The following is a 19,655-nucleotide window of genomic DNA, read 5'->3' on the forward strand; positions in this document are numbered from 1 at the left end:
CAATACATCAACGTGTTTGCTAACAGTGATGAACCTGGGGGAACAACTGATACAAAAATGTGAGAAGAATTAGCTGAAAGTACATAAATCATCAACATTAATACTATTAAAGTAAGAGCTGACTGTAAGGGCCTCTGTACCGCAGCATTTAGTGTTTTGATGATAACCTTTACATATATACTAATTTTATGTCATTATAGGAGTAATGTTTAGGAGAAAAGCAAAACAAACTTTCTTCAAATATGCACCAATAAGAAATACAATAAATCCTTGAACATCCTCTAATTTAGAGTCAAAAATGCCTTACATTTCCAGTCTATTCTTTTTCTTTTCTTTTTTAAAAATTTAATTGAAAAAATTGAAGTATAGTTGCTTTATAATGTTGTGTTAGTTTCTGGTGTAGAGCAAAGTGATTCAGTTATATGTGTGTGTGTGTGTGTGTGTGTGTGTGTGTGTATATATATATATATATATTCTTTTCCATTATGGTTTATTATAAGATATTGAATATAATTCCCTGTGCAATACAGTAGGACCTTGTTGTTTACCTAATTTATGTACAGTAGTTTGTATCTGCTAAACCCAGACTCCTAATTTATCCCCCACCTCCCCTTTCCCCTTTGGTAACCACAAGTTTGCTTTCTATGTTTGTGATTCTGTTTCTGTTTTGTAAATAAGTTCATTTTGTATCATATTTTGGATTCCACATATAAGTGATATCATATGATATATGTCTTTCTCTGACTGACTTACTTCACTTAGTATGATCATCTCTAGGTCCGTCCATGTTGTTGCAAATGGCAATATTTCATTCTTTTTAATGGCTGAGTAATAGTCCACATTATATATATATATATATATATATATATATATATATATATATATATATATATATATATATATATATATCTCACATATTCTTTTCTTCTTTATCCATTCATCTGTTGGTGGACATTTAGGTTACTTCTTTGTCTTGGCTATTGTAAATAGTGCTGCTATGAACATTGGGATGCATGTATCTTTTTGAATTATAGTTTTCTCCAGATATATGCCCAGGACTGGGATAGCTGGTAACTCTATATGGTAACTCTATTTTTAGTTTTTAAAGGAACATCCATACTGTTTACCATAGTGGCTGTACCAATCTACATTCCCAACAACAGTGTAGGAGGGTTTGCTTTTCTCTACACCTTCTCTAGTATTTATTGATTTGTTTATTTAAAGAATTAATTTTTTTTTGATTTATTTTATTGTTTTATTTATTTACCTTTTGGCTGCGTTGGTTCTTTGTTGCTGCATGCGGGTTTTCTCGAGCTGTGGTGAGTGGGTGCTACTCTTTGTTTTGGTGCACAGGCTTCTCATTGTAGTGGCCTCTCTTGTTGCAGAGCATGGGTTCTAGGTGCGCGGGATTCAGTAGTTGTGGCACGTGGGCTCAGTAGTTGTGTCTCGCATGCTCTAGAGCACAGGCTCAGTAGTTGTGGCATGTGGGCTTAATTGCTCTGTGGCATGTGGGATCTTCCCAGACCAGGGCTTGAACCTGTGTCCCATGCATTTGCAGGCAGATTCTTAACCACTGCACCACCAGAGAAGTCCTCTCCAGTATTTATTACTTGTAGACTTTTTAATAATGGCCATTCTGACTGGTGTGAGGTTATACCTCACTGATGCTTTTATTTGCATTTCTCTAATAATTAGCAACATTGAGCATCTTTTTGTGTGCCTGTTGGCCATCTGGATGTCTTCTTCGGAGAAATGTCTATTTAGGTCTATTTAGGCCCATTTTTTGATTGGGTTGTTTGGTTTTTTGTTATTGAGTTGTATGAGCTGTTTGTCTATTTTGAAAATTAAGCCCTTGTTGGTCACATCACTGGCAAATATTTTCTCCCAGTTTTATGGTTTCCTTTGCTGTGCAAAAGCTTTCAGTTTGATCAGGTTCCTTTTGTTTATTTTTGCTTTTATTTTTATTGTCTTGAGAGACTGATCTAAGAAAACATTGCTATGATTTATGTCAGAGAATGTTTTGCTTGTGTTGTCTTCTATATTTTTCTGTTTTTCCTAATCTCTTATGTGTCTGCTGGCAAAAATCTGAGGAGAACAGCACATGAGCATTTTAACTGGACCCTTGGTTCTGAGCAAAGTTGGCTTCCCCATGCACTAATCTCTGTACTTTAGCCCACAGAGACCAGCATTAGGCATGGCTTTGAATTCTGGTAATGACATATTTCAGCTGATTTGTCAACCAGAACTGTTTGTCAGTGGCCAGCCTCTGTAAGTGGCATAAGGAATCCAGTAAAACAGAACCTTAAATCAGAACGGTAATGATTCATGAAATGTAAAACAAACCTTAAATCTAAAGGGTACTTGAGTACCATCTCTTGGCCATGAGGCCACATACTACAAACTAAGGCAAAAACTGAAAACCTGGAGCGGCCTGATGTATGAGAATAGGAAAGTTGTCCACAGCCCCAAATAAATGGCAGACCACACAATTCTGCCTCCAGAATGGTTAATAAAGGTGTGTGGAGGCTCTTCTCCAAAGATGGCCTTCCAATGAGGCATGCCTCCCTTGACAGACTTTCTGGCAGGTGGGTGTGCCAACAGATGGGTGTTCAGGCACACAGATGTCCAGATGTTACTGGCAATCTTGGATCTACATGCCCTTCATGTAGCAAAGACAATCTACTGACACTGGTTGTAGTGAAGGAAAGTAAAGTGCTTATTGCAAGGCACCAAGCAAAGACAAAGGACAGTTCTTGCTCAAAAGACCAGAACTCCCTAATGGCATTCAGGGAAGTGTTTTTAAAGGCAACATTAGGGTTGTGGGTTTCAGGGTGTCTGATCAGCTCATGGACACTCTTCTGGCTGGTTGGTGGTGAGGTAACAGGGTGAAGTTTCAAGAATCTGAATCATCAACCTCTGGTCCCAATGAGTTCAGAGTCTGTGTACTTGTGGTCAGCAGTTTCCATCTGGTGGGAATCTGGTTTCTGTAAAAACAACTTAGGAATGTGCGTCAGACATTATTATCTATGTCTTTCAGTGAGAAATGGAAGGTCTGGTGGCTCTGCTATATGGCTGATCTATTGTTTAAATTTTTACCAGTTTCCCTGCCTGACAGCTATTCTTTGTTTCTACATGTTCACATTTTCCTAATCATTAACTCTTGAGCCAGCTTTTGAGACTCAGGGGAGCCTGAAGCAAAGCCTTTTACTTAAGAGAGCCGGAGCACGGGGTGGTGGGCTTGTATACCTGAGAGGGTCCTAAAGAGTCCTGCTTGGTATAACAGACAGACAGATGTTCAGACTGATTTCAACAGATTGACAGATGTTCCGACACACAAGTTTTGGACACACGGACATTCAGAAACACGATTATCAGACACATGGACAGGGGTTCAGACTGACGTTTAAACAGACTCACATTCAGAAAAGTGAACAGATGTTCAGACAGATGGTTGGTTGGACAGATGGACAGATGTTCAGACAGAGAGCCATTTTTGCAGATAAGCATGCAGACAGATGGATGTTCGCACAGACAGACTGATGTTCGGACAGTGGGTGTTCAGACAGATGGACATAAGTTAAGAAAGATGGACATACAAACAGATGGACATTGGAACAGATTGATACACATTCAGACAGATGGGCATTCTTAGAGATGGGTGTTCTGACACACAGATGTTCTGAGATGGACTTTCTGAAAAATGGATATTCTGATAGATTCATATTTAGACAGATTAATATTCAGAAAGACATTTTTACAGATGGACATTCAAACACATGGACACACATTCTGACAGAGAACCTTTCTGGCAGACAGACTTTCTGACAGATGGGCATGTGGACAGATGGGTGTTCAGACAGACCAGTGTTCAGATGGATGGATGTCCCCACTAATGGACAGTTAGGCAGATGAACAGTTATTCACAGAGAGGGAAGTTCAGACAAACAATTCTTCTGACAGACATTTCAGCAGACAGGTGTGCTGACAGATGTTTTGTGGCAACCCTGCATGAAGTGAGTCTATCTATGCCATTTTGTCCAATACCAGTTGCTCACTCGGTGTCTCTGTATCACATTTTGCTAATTCTGGCAATATTTCAAACTTTTTCATTATCATTTAATTTGTTATGGTGATCTGTGATCAGTGATCTTTGATATTAATATTGTAATTGTTTTGGGGTGCCAAGAATGGCACCCATACAAGATGGTGAACTTAATTAATAAATGTGTGTGTTCTGACTGATTCACTGACAGGCTGCTCCCCCATCTCTTTCCCTCTCCTTGGGCCTTTCTCTACCTTAAGACACAACAATATTTAAATTAGGTCAATCTAGAGGCCTACAATGACCTCTAAATATTCGAGTGAAAGGAAGAATCACATGTGCCTCACTTTAAATCAAAAGCTAGAAATGATTAAACTTAGGGAGGAAGGCCTATCAAAAGCTCAAATAGGCCAAAATCTAGGCCTCTTATGCCAAACAATTAGCCAAGTAGTGAATGCAAAGGAAACGTTCTTGAAGGAAAGTAAAAGTGCTACTCCTTTGAACACATGAATGATAAGAAAGTGAAACAAACTTATTGCTGATATGAAAAGAGTGTTAGTGGTCTGGATAGAAGATTAAGCCAGCCACAACTTTGCCTTAAGCCAAAGCCTAGTCCAGAGCAAGGTCCTAACTCTCTTCAATTCTATGAGGGCTTTGAGTAGTGAGGAAGCTACAGAAGAAAAGTTTGAAGCTAGCATAGGTTGATTCATGAGTTTACGGAAAGTAGCTGTCTCTACAACATCAAAGTGCAGGGGCTGATGTAGAAGATACAGCAAGTAATCTAGGACATCTAGCTAAGATAATTAATGAAGGTGGCTATATCAAACAACAGATTTTTAATATAGCCTCATACTGGAAGATGATGTCATCTAGGACTTGCATAGCTAGAAAGAAGTCAATGCTTGGCTTTAAGTCTTCAAATGACAGGCTGACTCTCTTATTAGGGGTTAATGCAGCTGGTGATTTGAAGTTGAAGCCAATGCTTAGTTACCATTCTGAAAATCCTAGGGATCTTAGGAATTATGCTATATCTACTCTGCCTGTGTTCTATAAATGAAACAACAAAGCCTGGATGACAGCGCATCTGTTTTCAAATGGTTTACTGAATATTCTAAGCCCACTGTTCAGATCTTTCACTCAGAAAAAAAGACTCCTTTCAAAATATTACTGCTCACTGACAATGCACCTGATTACCCAAGAGCTCTGATGGAGATGTACAACAAGATTAATGTTTTCATGGCTGCATCCATTCTGGGTCAAGGAGTAATTTTGACTTTCAAGTCTTCTTATTTAAGAAATACATTTTGGGAATTCCCTGGTGGTCAGTGGTTAGGACTCCATGCTCTCATTGCCAAGGGCCTGGGTTCAGTCCCTTTTTGGGGAACTAAAATCCCACAAGCCATGCAGCACAGCAAAAAAAAAAAAAAAAAAGGAAAAAAAGAAACACATTTTGTAAGGCTATAGATGCCATCGGTAGTGATTCCTCTGATGGATCTTGGCAAAGTAAATTTAAGGACATTCGTGATTCATGGGAAGAGGTCAAAATATAAACATTAACAGGAATTTGGAAGAAGCTGATTCTAACCCTCGTGGATGACTTTTTGAGAGTTTCAAGACCTCAGTGGAAGAAGTAACTGCGGATGTGGTGGAAATAGCAAGAAAACTAGCACTAGAAGTGGAGCCTGAAAATGTGATCGAATCGCTGCAATCTCATGATAAAACTTAGTGGAGGAGTTGTTTCATACAGATGAGCAAGAAAAGTGGTTTCTTGAGATAGAATCTACTCCTAGTAAAGATGCTATGAAGATTGTTGACATGAAAACAAAGGATTAAGAATATTTCATAAACTTAGTTGATAAAGCAGTGGCAGGGTTTAGAGGATTGACTGCAATTTTGAAAGAAGTTCTACTCTTGGTAAAATGCTACCGAAGAGCATTGTATGTTACAGAGAAATCATTCGTGAAAGGAAGTCAATCGATGCCACAAACTTCATTATTATCTTATTTTAAGAAATTGCCACAGCCACCCCAGTCACCTTCAGCAACCACCATGCTGATCAGTCAGCAGCCATCAACAGTGAGGCAAGACCCTCCACCAGCACAAAGATTACAACTAGCTTGCTGAAGGCTCAGATGATGGTTAGCAATTTTTAGCAAGAAAGTACATTTAAATTAAGGTATATACATTATTTTTTAGACATAATTCTATTACACATTTAATATACTACAGTACAATGTGAATGTCATTTTATATGCACAGGAAAACCAAAAACTTCATGTGACTCTCCTGCATTGTCTGCTTTATTGTGGTGGCCTGGAACTGAACCTACAGTATCTCCACAGTATGCTTGTATTCAGACACAGAGACCTATGTTGAGGCAGATGAATGTTCCAAACGGTGGACAGACATACTAACAGATGGCTGTTCTGACACATGGATGATCAGACAGAAGGACAAACCTCAGATGACTGGATGTTTGGACAGATGGACAGAAGATGTTCTGCCAGACAGATATTCTGCCAGAAAGGCCAAATTACAACTATTTACAGAGAATCTATTGATGAGAATGACCTAAAGACTAGCCACAAATGATATTCCATAACAAAATATATAAAGAAGGAACCACGATGTGATGGGTAGGAGAGGTGGAGACAAGGTATGGTCAAGATCCACAACCAACAAACTGGAGGATAATCATAATTGCAGAGGGTCTCTCAAAGGAGTGAGGGGTCCAAGCCCCACATTAGGCTCTTTAGCCTAGGGGTCCTACACCAGGATGATGAGCCCCTAGAATGCCTGACATGGAAGGCCAGTGGGGCTTGTGTATGGAAGAGTTGGAGAGCTGTAGGAAACAGAGACTCTGTTCTTATACAGCGCATGAAAAATCTCACATGCTTCAAGACTAAGTGTGGAGGCAGTAATTTGAAAGGAGATTGGGTTAAATCCACTTGTTGATCTTTGAGAGCCTCCTGGAGAGGCAAGAGGCAACTGGGACTCCCTCGGGGGACACAGACACAGGTGAGAGCCATTTATGGAAGTTCGTTCTACCATGAGGACACTGGTGCAGGCAAACCCCATTTGGAGTCCTCCCTCAGGCCTAATAGTGCTGGGAGCTTACCTGTCCACCAACTGGTTGGCACCAGTCCCAGGACTCCCCAGGCTCAGAATTCAGCCATAAGGGACACAGCCCTGCTCACCAGTGGGCCAGCACCAGTCCTGGGCCTTGTCCCCCAAGGCTCACAGCCAGCTGCTGGGACCCAGCCCCTTCCACCAGTGGGTCACCACAACTCTAGGTCCCCTAGGCCATGCAGCCAGGCACACTGTGAACTGATGCCACCCATCAGCAAGCTGGCGCCTACACACAAAGCAGGGCCTAATAGCTAAGTAAGCCCAGGGGCTAGCCCTGCCTACCAGCATGCCCACAGTTGTCAGCCCCATTACAATAGAAGGGCCCATGCAGCCCACATAGGGGGCACCCCTAGAGCATATAGAGCTGATGTCCAGAGGGGAGGGTGCTGCTGGACCCCATAGGACATCTCCTACATAAGGCCACTTCTTCAAGATTGGGAAACATAACTGAACTGCCTAATACACAGAAATAAACACAGAGAATTCAGCAAAATGAGGAGATAGAGGAATGTGTTGTCAACAAAGGAACAAGGCTAAACTGCAGAAGAAGAACTAAGTGAGGTGGAGATAAGCCGTCTACCCAATAAAGAGTTCAAGGAAATAATCATAAAGATGCTCAACGAACTTGGGAGAAGAATGGAAGAACACAGTGAGAATTTAACAAAGAGTTAGAAAATATAAAGAACCAAATGGAGCTGAATAATACAACAATCAATAAAAAATACACTAGAAGGAAGCAACAATAGATTAGATGATACAGAAGAATGAAGCAGTGAATGGAAGTCAGAATAGTGGAAATCACCCAAGCTGAACAGAAAAAAAGAATTAAAAGAAATAAGGATAGTTTAAGAGACCTCTGAAACAATGTCACATATACTAACATTCACATCATAGGGGTCGTAGAAGGAGAAGAGAGAGAGAAAGGGACTGATAACATATTTGAAGACAAAATAGTTGAAAACTTCCCTAACCTTGGAAAGACAACAGACATCCAGGTCCAGGAAGCACAGAGTTGCAAACAAGATGAACCCAAAGAGAGCCACACCAAGACATTGTAATTAACATGGCAAAAATTAAAGATGAAGAGAGAATCAAGAAAAGCAACTAGATAGCTACAAGGGAACTCCTGTAAGACCACAAGCTGACTTTTCAGCAGAAAGTTTGCAGGGCAGAAAGGAGTGGCATGATATATTTAAGGTGATGAAAGGAAAAAGCCTGTAACCAAGAATACTCTACTTGGCAAGGCTATCATTTAGATTTGAAGGAAAGATAAAGCATATTACAGATGAGCAAAAGCTCAAAGAATTCAGCACCACTAAACTGATTGATAACAATTATTAAAGGGATTTCTCTAAGTGGAAAAGTAAAGATCACAACTAGAAATATTAAAATTATAAAAGGAAAAACCTCATTGGTAAAGGCAATATACAGTAAAGGTGTAGATCAACCACTTATAAAGCTAGTAGAAAGGTTAAAAGACAAAAGTAGTAAAATCATCTATACCTATAATAAGTAGTTAAGGGATACACAAAACAAAATGACGTAAAATATGATGCAGAGAACAGTACATATGGACGAGGGGAGTAAAAATTCAGCATTGTTAAATGTGTTCGAATTTAAGAGATTTTAAGCTTAAAATAATCATATATATATATATATATATATATGTATATATGTTGTTACATATAAACCTCATGGTAACCACAAACCAAGAATCTATAATAGATACACACACACAAAAGAGAAAGGAATCCAAACATAACACCAAAGATAGTCATCAAATCACAAGGGAAGTGAGGGAAAGAAGAAATAAATGAAAAAGGACTACAAAACAACCCCAAAACAATTAAAATGGCAATGAGTATATACCTATCAATAATTCCTTTAAATGTAAATGAATTTTTGCTCCAATCAAAAGACATAGAGTGGCTTGAATGGATAAAAAACAAGACCCATAAATATGCTTCCTACAAGACATTCACTTCAGATCTAAAGTCACACATAGACTAAAAGTGAGAGGATGGAAAAGAGTATTCCTTGCAAATGGAAATGAAAAGAAAGCTGTTGTAGCAATACTTATATAATAAAAATAGAATTTAGAACAAAGACTGTAATCAGAGACAAAGATATTATAAAGATCAGAGCAGAAATAAATGAAATAGAGACTAAAAAACCAGAACAAAACAAAACAAAAAATCAATGAAATGAGAGCTGGTTCTTCAAAAAGATAAGCAAAACTGATAAACCTTTAGCCAGACTCATCAAGAAAAAAAGAGAGAGGATTCAAATTAATAAAATCAGAAATAGAAAAGAAGTTAAAACGGAAACCACAGAAATACGAAGGATCATAATTAACTGCTATGAAAAACTATATGCCAATAAAACGGAAAACCTACAAGAAAGGGACAAATTACCAAAATGTACAATGTGAAACAGAAAGAAATAGAAAATGTGAACAGACAAATTACTATTAATGAAATTGAAAAAATAAAGAAAAATTTAAAAAACTCCCAACAGGGACTTCCCTGGTGGTGCAGTGGTTAAGAATCCACCTGCCATTGCAGGGGACACAGGTTTGAGCCCTTGTCCAGGAAGATCCCACATGCCGCAGGGCAACTAAACCCGTGTGCCACAACTACTGAGCTTATGCTCTAGAGCCTGGGAACCACAACTACTGAGCCCACGTACCACAACTACTGAAGCCCATGTGCCTAGAGCCCATGCTCTGCAACAAGAGAAGCCACTGCAATGAGAAGCCCATGCACTGCAATGAAGAGTAGCTCGTGCTCGTCACAACTAGAGAAAGCCCGCGTGAACCAACGAAGACCCAACACAACTAAGAATAAATAAATAAATAAATACATAAATACATAAATAAATAAATACATATATTTTTTAAAAAAAACTTCCGACAAACAAATTCTAGGACCAGACGGCTTCACAGGTGAATTCTATGAACTATTTAGAGAAGAGTTAGCACCCATCCTTCTCAAACTATTCCAAAAAACTGCAGAGAAAGGAATTCTTCCAAACCTATTCTATGAGGCCAGCATCACCCTGATACCAAAACAGAAAAAGGTATCACACACAAAAAAAGAAAATTAGAGGCCAGTATCACTGATAAACATAGATGCAAAAATACTCAAAAAATATTAGCAAGCTAAATCCAACAATACATCAGATGGATCATACACCATAATCAAGTGGGATTTATCCCAGGGATACAAGGATTTTTAACATCCACAAATCAATGTGATGTACCACATTAACAAGCTGAAGAATAAAGAACTCATGATCATCTCAACAGATGCAGGTATAGCTTTTGACAAAATTCAAAATCTGTGTATTATAAAAACTCCCCACAAAGTGGGTATAGAGGGAATATAATTCAACATAATAAAGGCCATACTTAAAAATTATGTATTATATAACATACTACTCAAGGGTGAAAAACTGAAAGCATTTCCTCTAAGGTCAGGAATAAGACAAGGATGTCCACTCTCACCACTTTATTCAACATAGTTTTGGAAGTCCTAGCCACAGCAATCAGAGAAGAAAAAGAAATAAAAGGAATACAAACTGGAAAGGAAGAAGTCAAACTGTCACTGTTTGCAGATGACATGATACTAAACATAGAAAATCCTAAAGAAGGCAGCAGAAAACTACTAGAGCTCATCAATGAATTCGGTAAAGTTGCAGGATACAAAATTAACATACAGAAATCTCTTGCATTCTTACGCACTAACAATGAAAGATCACAAAGAGAAATTAAAGAAACAATCCTATTTACCATTGCATCAAAAAGAATAAAATACCTAGGAATAAACCTACCTCAGGAGGCAAAAGACCTGCACTCAGAAAACTATAAGATGAAAGGAATCAAAGATGACACAAACAGATGGAGAGATATACCATGTTTTTGGGTCGGAAGAATCAACATTGTGAAAATGACTACACTACCCAACACAATCTACAGATTCAATGCAATACCTATCAAATTATCAATGGCATTTTTTACAGAATTAGAACAAAAACTTTTACAATTTTTAATGGAAACACAAAAGACCCTGAATAGCCAAAGCAATCTTGAGAAAGAAAAACGGAGCTGGAGGAATCAGGCTCCCTGACTTCAGACTATACTACGAAGCTACAGTAATCCAGACAGTATGGTACTGGCACAAAAACAGAAATATAGATCAATGGAACAGGATAGAAAGCCCAGAGATAAACTCACACACATATGGTCACCTTATCTTTGATAAAGGAGTCAAGAATATACAATGGAGAAAAGACTCCTCTTCAATAAGTGGTGCTGGGGAAACTGGACAGCTACATGTAAAAGAATGGAATTAGAACATTTTCTCACACCATGCACAAAAATAAACTCAAAATGGATTAGAGACCTAAATATAAGGCTATCAAACTCTTAGAGGAAAACATAGGCAGAACACTCTCTGACATAAATTGCAGCAATATCTTTCTTGATCCACCTCCTAGAGTAGTGAAAATAAAAACAAAAATAAACAAATGGGACCTAATTAAACTGAAAAGCTTTAGCACAGCAAAGGAAACCATAAACAAAATGAAAAGATAACCCACAGAATGGGAGAAAATATTTGCTAATGAAGTGACTGTCAAGGGATTAATCTCCAAAATATACAAACAGCTCATGCAGGTCTATGTCAAAAAAACAAACAACCCAATCACAAAATAGGCAGAAGACGTAAATAGACATTTCTCCAAAGAAGACATACAGGTGGCCAAAAACCACATGAAAAGATGTTCAACGTCACTAATTCTAAGAGAAATGCAAGTCAAAACTACAATGAGGAACTAATGAGCACCTGCAGTAAAGCACAGGGAACTCTACACTTCTACTGTGTACAGTAGAAACTAACACAACATTGTAAAACAACTATACCCCAATTGAGAAAGAAAGCTGCAATGGGGTGTCCTCTCACACCAGTCAGAATGGCCATCATCAAAAAGTCTACAAACAACAAATGCTGGAAAGGTTGTGGAGAAAAGGGCACCCTCCTACACTGTTGGTGGGAATGTAAAGTGGTACAACCATTATGGAGAACAGTATGGAGGTTCTTTAAAAAACTAAATATAGAACTACCATATGATCCAGAAATCCCACCCCTGGGCATATATCTGGAGAAAACCATAATTTGAAATGTTACATGCACCCCAATATTCATTGTAGCACTATTTACAATAGCCAAGACATGGAAGCAATCTAAATGTCCATCGACAGAGGAGTGCATAAGAAGATAGGGTATATATATATATATATATATATATATATATATATATATAATGGAATATTACTCAGCCATGAAAAAGAATGAAATAATGACTTTTGCAGCAACATGGATGGACTTCGAGATTGTCATACTGAGTGAAGTAAGTCAGAGAGAGAAAGACAAATATCATATGATAGTGCTTATATGTGGATCTAAAAAATGGCACAAAGGAACTCATTTACAAAACAGAAATAGAGTCACAGATGTAGAAAACAAACTTATGGTTACCAGGGGGAAATGGGGGAGGGGACAAATTGGGAAATTGGGATTGACACATACATAGTACTATATATAAAATAGATAACTAATAAGGGCCTACTATATAGCACAGAGAACTCTACTCAGTACTCTGTTATGACCTATATGGGAAAAGAATCTAAAAAAGAGCAGATATATGTGTAACTGATTCACTTTGCTGTACAGCAGAAAGTAACACAACATTTTACGTCAACTATACGCCAATAAAAAATTTAAAAAAAAAACAAACAAATGGACAAAAAAAAGTTTCTTGTTGGAGAACATTCCAAGGACAGGTGATGCCTAGGTCCTGAAGTGGTATGAAGATGATCTGTTCAATGTATAGAAAGAAACCTAGAGGCAAAGGGCAATGAGGATTTAAAAAAATTAGAGTTATGTCTTATTTTTTCCCTGAATTCTGTTAAAAGATGGACAAATAAATTATTTCCCCAAGTTCAATGGTTGTTTTGGGGGCTCACCATATATAAAGGTTCATGATGACAACCTTCTTCCTCTGAGCTATTATACATGAATTTTTAAAAAATAATTAAAATCGACAGCATTTGTCCCAGTTCAAAAATAAAATCCTTCAGTTCCAACAATAACAAGAATAAATTAATCAATAGAAGCATATCCAGAGAAGACACTGATGACCAAATTAGACAAGAGCCTTATATATCAGTTATAAATATACTATTTCCTTTGTACAAGATAGAGGAAATTATGAGCATAAGTCAGGTGCTCCTGAGACACATCCTAGAATCTAGGGCATCTTGACTCCCCTGACTGGTTTCTGGGGGAATGTGGGGTAAGAGGTGCCCTTGGCTTCTGGGTCATCATGCCAACAGGGCATCTTGGTATTCCACTGAGACTCCTGGAGACTTCCATGCCCTCAAACAGTGTGAAGTGGTTGCTAGCATCCTGTGGCAGATGGGGAACAGGGAGAGGGGGGATGAGGGTTAGGGTCATTCCGTCCCAGGAAGCTCCCTGCCCATAGGTGAAAACTCCAGTGGCAGCCCCCAGAGCCCTTGGTGAGCCTGGGTCTGCTTCTTCTGTCTGCTCTCTGGAGGAGAGCCACTGAAGGTCTTGGCATCCTTGGGGGATCTGGAGCTCTTGGGAATCCTCCTCAGGGCACAATGGCTCCCTTCAGCACCAAGAGTTAGTCCCATGGGGAAGGGCCACTGAGCCCAGGTTGGAGTGCTACAACCACATCCTGGTATGCCAGTGACTACACCTTCCTAAGTGGCCTATCAACGTGTCCTTGGTACACACCCAAGGGACCTGGCAGAGCCCCAGCAATCACCTGGGATTTCCCAAACAAGCCCAAAGTCTCGACCTCCTCGAAGGATTTTTCACCTTCAGGACTAGTGAATGGAGCCCTATAGTTGGCCACACATTCAAGTGAAGTTCTCACAAAGCTCATAATCTCCCCCTGAAAAGCAATATTGGACCAGTGATACAATTCTCATATATTTTTTGCCTTATATTCTTTATTGTTAGGAAAGTGAAAATCAAGTGACATGTTTGTGTGTGTGCATGTGTGTGTGTGTATGAATGACAGTAAAAGTTGTTTAAGAGGAAGACTTGTGAAAGTGGGATCGACACAGAGGAGAAGTGTTTTGTTTTTGACAAATATCTCCTAGGACATGTGCAGAAAGCAATGAAGGAGACACAGAGATAATAACATATATCTATGTTATGATGGTCAAAGAAACTGAAGGAAGAAGCACCTGCTGCAACTTTGCCAGGAGGGACAGGAGGCCCAGTAATGCTCAATCAAAGGATGATGATGCCTGTAAAAATTAATAAACAGGGGAATTCCCTAATGGTCCAGTGGTAAAGAATCCCCCTTGCAATGAAGGGGACACAGGTTTGATCCCTGCTTGAGGAACTGGGATCCCAGACACTGCGTGGCAACTAAGCCCGCATGCCACAACTACTGAGCTCGTGCACCTCAACTAGAGCCAGCATGCCGCAAACTACAGAGCCCACATTCCCTGGAGCCCAACTAGAGAGAGAAAACCCGCACCCCACAACTAGAGAGAAACCTGCGCACCACAACGAAGAGCCCGTACACCACGTCGAAAGATCCCGCGTGCCCCAAGCAAAGATCCCACGTGCCACAACTAAGGCCCAACGTAGCCAAAAATAAACAAATCTTAAAAAAAATTAATAAACAGAAACCTCAACTAAAATAGAGCCAGGAGGCCAGAAGGGGAAGCTCTCACACTCTACAACCGTAGTGGAACCCCAAAGGAAGAAGACTTCCTCCTCTTGTCTGGCAAGAGCTCAGCCAACGAACGATTGTCACAATTCAGTAAATGAGAAGCCACTAGACTCTTAATTCTCAATTCCTCTAAGGAACTCTTTGTTTACTAAAACCCTCCCAACTTCCTTTCCCCCTCTCTCCTTATGTGAAAGACTTGCATGTGACTTGCCATGGTTGCAGACGCCAAATTGCAGTTCTTTGATGATCATGAGTAAACCCATTTTTGCTGGAGAAATAACTTGCCGTCTATTTTAGGTCAACAATTTTGGCCCACACAGGGACCCAGAGAAGACCCCCGACAACTGGAAGGTGGGCAAGCAAACAAGTGTGATACCAACACTAACCTCATTGATGCTTGCTGGGACCCTGGGGTTTGAGGGTAAGTCTTTCTCCTGGATCTGAGCTTCTGCCCTCTTTACTTTGAGGCTCTCCCGGTTTTATTCAGGATCTATATTAAGGCTTTGTCCTCTCTGATTAAAGCCTTGTTTATTTGGCACATTGACCCGGCTCTTTTGCAATCAGGCTGCTCCAACTGGAATTCCCTTGCCTTCAGCCTGATTCCCATTGGAACAGGGGCTCTTCTGTTGGATCTGTGCCGTTAAGCAGTTGGCCTGAGTCTTTCAGAGCTGGCCGTGCCCTTGGAACTGGCTGGTGTTAGGCCTACAGGCTGTTTGAGCTGTTAGGGTTTTTTTGTAATTTATCCTTCTATTCTAGAGAAAGACCTCTGGGAAATAGGATCCCAGTTATCTAAACATTTTGAAGGAGCATTCCCCCCCACCCCTCAACCACAGGGGCCCTGGCTGATTTTATGTTTAAAATCTGTGGTCCTTCCTCATGTGCATTTCTAGGTGGACCTGAGGCAGGAGATAGATGGGCCCCAGGCCACACATTTACAACTAGCCTCCTGTACATATTTCTTGAGGCAGGGTAGAGATGGGCTCCAGATTAGACATTTACAGCCAGCCTCCTGTTTATACTTCAAGATAGAAATAACAACAGGAATAGGCTAAGCACTGCCTGGGCAAAAGATCAAGAGGTCACATATTTCTCATCCTTGGGGTCAGGGAGATCTTGACTGCACATGCGCAGATAGGATCCTCGGGGGTCAAAAAGGGAGGGGACACCAGACTATACTAAGTTTTACTAACTTCCCAAAGGTCCTTGTGCTAAAATCCATCTTGGCTAAAGTATGCGTGTGCACATAGGGGTGCACATAGGGGTGGGCCCTGAGTCAAAGGACAAAGCAAGATGATTGGCCAGAGAAAAACAAAGACCTGGAAGACTGCCCCCTTACAAATGATTTAAACTTCCCAGAGGCGTGACTTTTCTCTGAACTCAACCTGGCCTGTGTTGGCATGTACTCTGCTTTTCTAATATATGCCTACTTTCCTCTCTACCTTCTGTCTCCTTGTCAAAATTTTTTTCAAGGCAGACAAGAAATGGGGCTCAGAAGTTATCCGCTGGCCCTCCTGATCTAGTGCTTAAGATCTGGCACTCTCACTGCTGCAATCAGGGTTCAATCATGGTCTTGCTTCCAGCTGCTGCTCACCGCACTCTGAAATTAGACTAACCTAACCAAAGGCAATTACGGGAAACCTTTGAAATCCCCAAACTTACCTTTCTTAAAACCCAACTGAACAACCTTACCTATAAAACTTCTAAAACTGAACAAAACACTTATTTTTATTGGTATTTTGAGGCTTCCAAATGTTAGCAGGAGCCTAAAATTGCCTCTCTGCAAAATAAGATTTTAAGGTTAATTGAGGCAAACAAATGATTAAAGAGGGAAAAAATAGCTTCTGAAGCCTCACGTTCTTCTTCTGCAGCCTCTTTGTCTCAGGCTCTGCCTTTAGCGCCATCTTGTTTCCCTCCTCTGGGACCTTGTGCTCAGGCCCTGCCTTCAGGGCCATCTTTTTCCTTCCCCTTTATACTGCCTATTCCTCCTCTGTACCCTCAGGTCCTCCACACTAACTCCCTCGCTGAACTTCCCTTTCCCCCTGAAAATCTCCTCACCCCATTTTCCTCTGAATCTATCAGAACCTGTCCCTTTAGAATTGAGCTTTCTGAGGATCCAGAGGTTAAACCCTTAACTTTAAATATTCCTTGGGCTAAAACTGAACTGCGAGCCATAGTTAAAGAGTGTCCCAAAGTAACCAAAGATCCTCACAGATTTGCTGAGGAATTTCATATAACAATCTTACCAATCTTGTGCTCTGACTTACATCAGCTAGGTCATATGCTTGTTGGTGAAGGCCAGGCCCAGCATTAGATGAAAATTGCTGACTGGGAAAGTCCTGAAAGGTCTCTAGAATTAAAAGCAGGAGAGCAACCTGCTAACTTATATGCTCAGGCCAAGGCAATTTCTAGGTGACTTCATTGGGCAATTCCTAGGGCTTTTCCAAAGCCTATTGATTGGAATAAAATGCAGGCTTACACACACAAATCTGATGAATCTGTTCATAGCTATTACAATCAACTTCAGATTATTTTAAAGAAAATTCTGGTCTTCCTTCAGATGTTGATCCCACCCAGGTAGATTTAACTCTGTTTATTAATGGTCTGAACCAGGGTCTTTCCTTTCTAGTAAAAAAGAACAGGATGGAATAGGAAATGATGTCCACTCCAGATTTAGTTAATCTTACAAACCAGCTCTCTCACACTCTAGATGAGTCACCTAAAAGGAAAACTGCCAAAATTCTTAATCGTAAACTTCAGCAAATAAAGTTCCCTAAATGAAACAAAAACCCTCCTAGTTTCTGCTATTAGAGCAAAGAGCCAGGGCATTGGAAAAGAGATTGTTACAGATACAAGCCCTTCAGTCACCATCAGCCCTCTAACCAGGCTTTCCAACTTCCTCCCAATTCCCAGTTGTGGGGCTCCAAGGAACTACAGGGGCTCTTCCCAATCCTCCCTCTTAATCAGCTTGGAGAAACATTCCTTCAGATTTGGGATGGGTCTCTTCTCATCCTAACTGACACTGCAGCCACCCTCTCGGTGCTCAACCCCACTACTATAAAGCAGCCCCTGCCTCGGAGTACTAATACAGTTCAAACAGTGGGAATCTTTAATGAACCTCAAGAGGTTCCTGCCTGTGGACTGATTCCCTTTCGTTTAGGCCCTTTGAGAAACGCACACTCTTTTCTCCTTAGTTCCTCTGCCGCTATCCATTTATATTAGGCTGAGACTTCTTACAGAAGCATCATGCTAAAATTTCTCTCCCCTGAAAGGGGAAAATAATTTTGGAATTTGATAGTAGTTATCAAAGCAGCCAACCAGATGAATTAAATGACTCTGACATCTTTTATCAGCTCTGTCTCTGAGCTGATTCTGGGAACACTGATCCTTTGTCCCTATTGAATCCACAACCACCTCCCTTATAGGCAAAATCTCCAACTGATATTGGCAAAATTCACAGTGCATCAATTCAAATAGATCCCTCAAAACCTCTCCCAGAATTAATCAACATGCTATAAGTAAAGAAGCCTTTCATGGCATAAAACCCATAATAGGACATTACAAGTCTCAAAGACTCATTATTTCTTGTAAGAGTTCCTGCAATACCCTTATTTTACTAATGAAGAAACCCAAGGGCCGAGGGTGGAGGTTTGTTCAGGACTTCAGAGCAATAAACAACATTGTCATCCCTCCACACCCTGTTGCTCCTAATCCTCATATTTCACTAACATCCATTCCCACTGGATGTAAATTTTTTATTGTCATTTGATTTATGAAGTACATTCTTTAGTATTCCAGTTGATGAAGATGGACTATTGTCTATCGTTTTTGCCTTCACTTGGAAGAAAAACAATTCACCGTGACAGTAATGACTCAGGGTTTTACTGAGCTCTTATTTCTCAAAACTTCTCAAGGCTGATCTGGATAATGTAAAGTTCCCAGAAGTTCTATTTTGTTGCAACATGTGGATGATTTGCTTCTTTGCTCTCCTCAGACCGCTTCACAGGAAGACAGCACCCACTTCCTAAAGCTTTTAGTCTTAAAGGGACACAAGGTTGCCAAGGAAATATTGCCATTTGCCCAAACCCAGGTTTGAGATTTAGGGCATCTGATATCAGAACAAAAGCTATACCTAGTTCCAGATAGCTTTCATGGTGTCCTGAGTTTCCCAAAACCCCAATCTAAGCATTGACTGCAAGGTTTTCTCAGGCTAGTCAGTTATTGCTGAAAGTCTATTCCAAATTTCTCTATTTTTTAAATTAAATTAAATTCTTTATTTTATACAGCAGGTTCTTAGTAGTCAAATTTCTCTCTTAAAGACAAACCTCTGTGTGTCTTACTCAACAACAACAACTCTGACCCAGTTTTATGGGAAGAGCCAAACAGCATAAACAAACTTTCAGGCCTTAAATGAGAGCTTGAGAAACCCACCTGCCCTTGGGAATCCCAGTTATCAGATCCTCTTTTCCTTTTTTGTATATGAAAAGGAAGGGAATGCCCTTGGGATACCACTGACCCATAGGGTATTATAGCCAGCAGGTGGACCCTGTGGCACACCTTAGAGCCATTACAGCCACTGCCCTTTTGGTTGAGGCCGCCAAGAAAATCATTGTGGGATTCCCTTTAATCATCCTTGTACCTCATGCAGTAGAAACCCTCCTGAATTCTCATCACACTCAACATTTCTCAGTTAGCCACCTCACCTCCTATGAAG

General features: G+C 40.1%; 1 protein-coding gene across 1 annotated transcript in view; it reads left to right on the plus strand.

The window, feature by feature from the left end:
- The window catches only part of LOC309805278 (uncharacterized protein), a gene marked incomplete at its 5' end in the record, with an annotated part of 211,014 nt that overhangs the window by 135,142 nt on the left and 56,217 nt on the right, over positions 1 to 19,655 (plus strand). The gene's annotated exons all lie outside the window — the stretch shown is intronic.

This window comes from Mesoplodon mirus, assembly GCF_964341445.2.
Source record: "Mesoplodon mirus genome assembly, chromosome: 5".
Classification (NCBI taxonomy): domain Eukaryota; kingdom Metazoa; phylum Chordata; class Mammalia; order Artiodactyla; family Ziphiidae; genus Mesoplodon; species Mesoplodon mirus.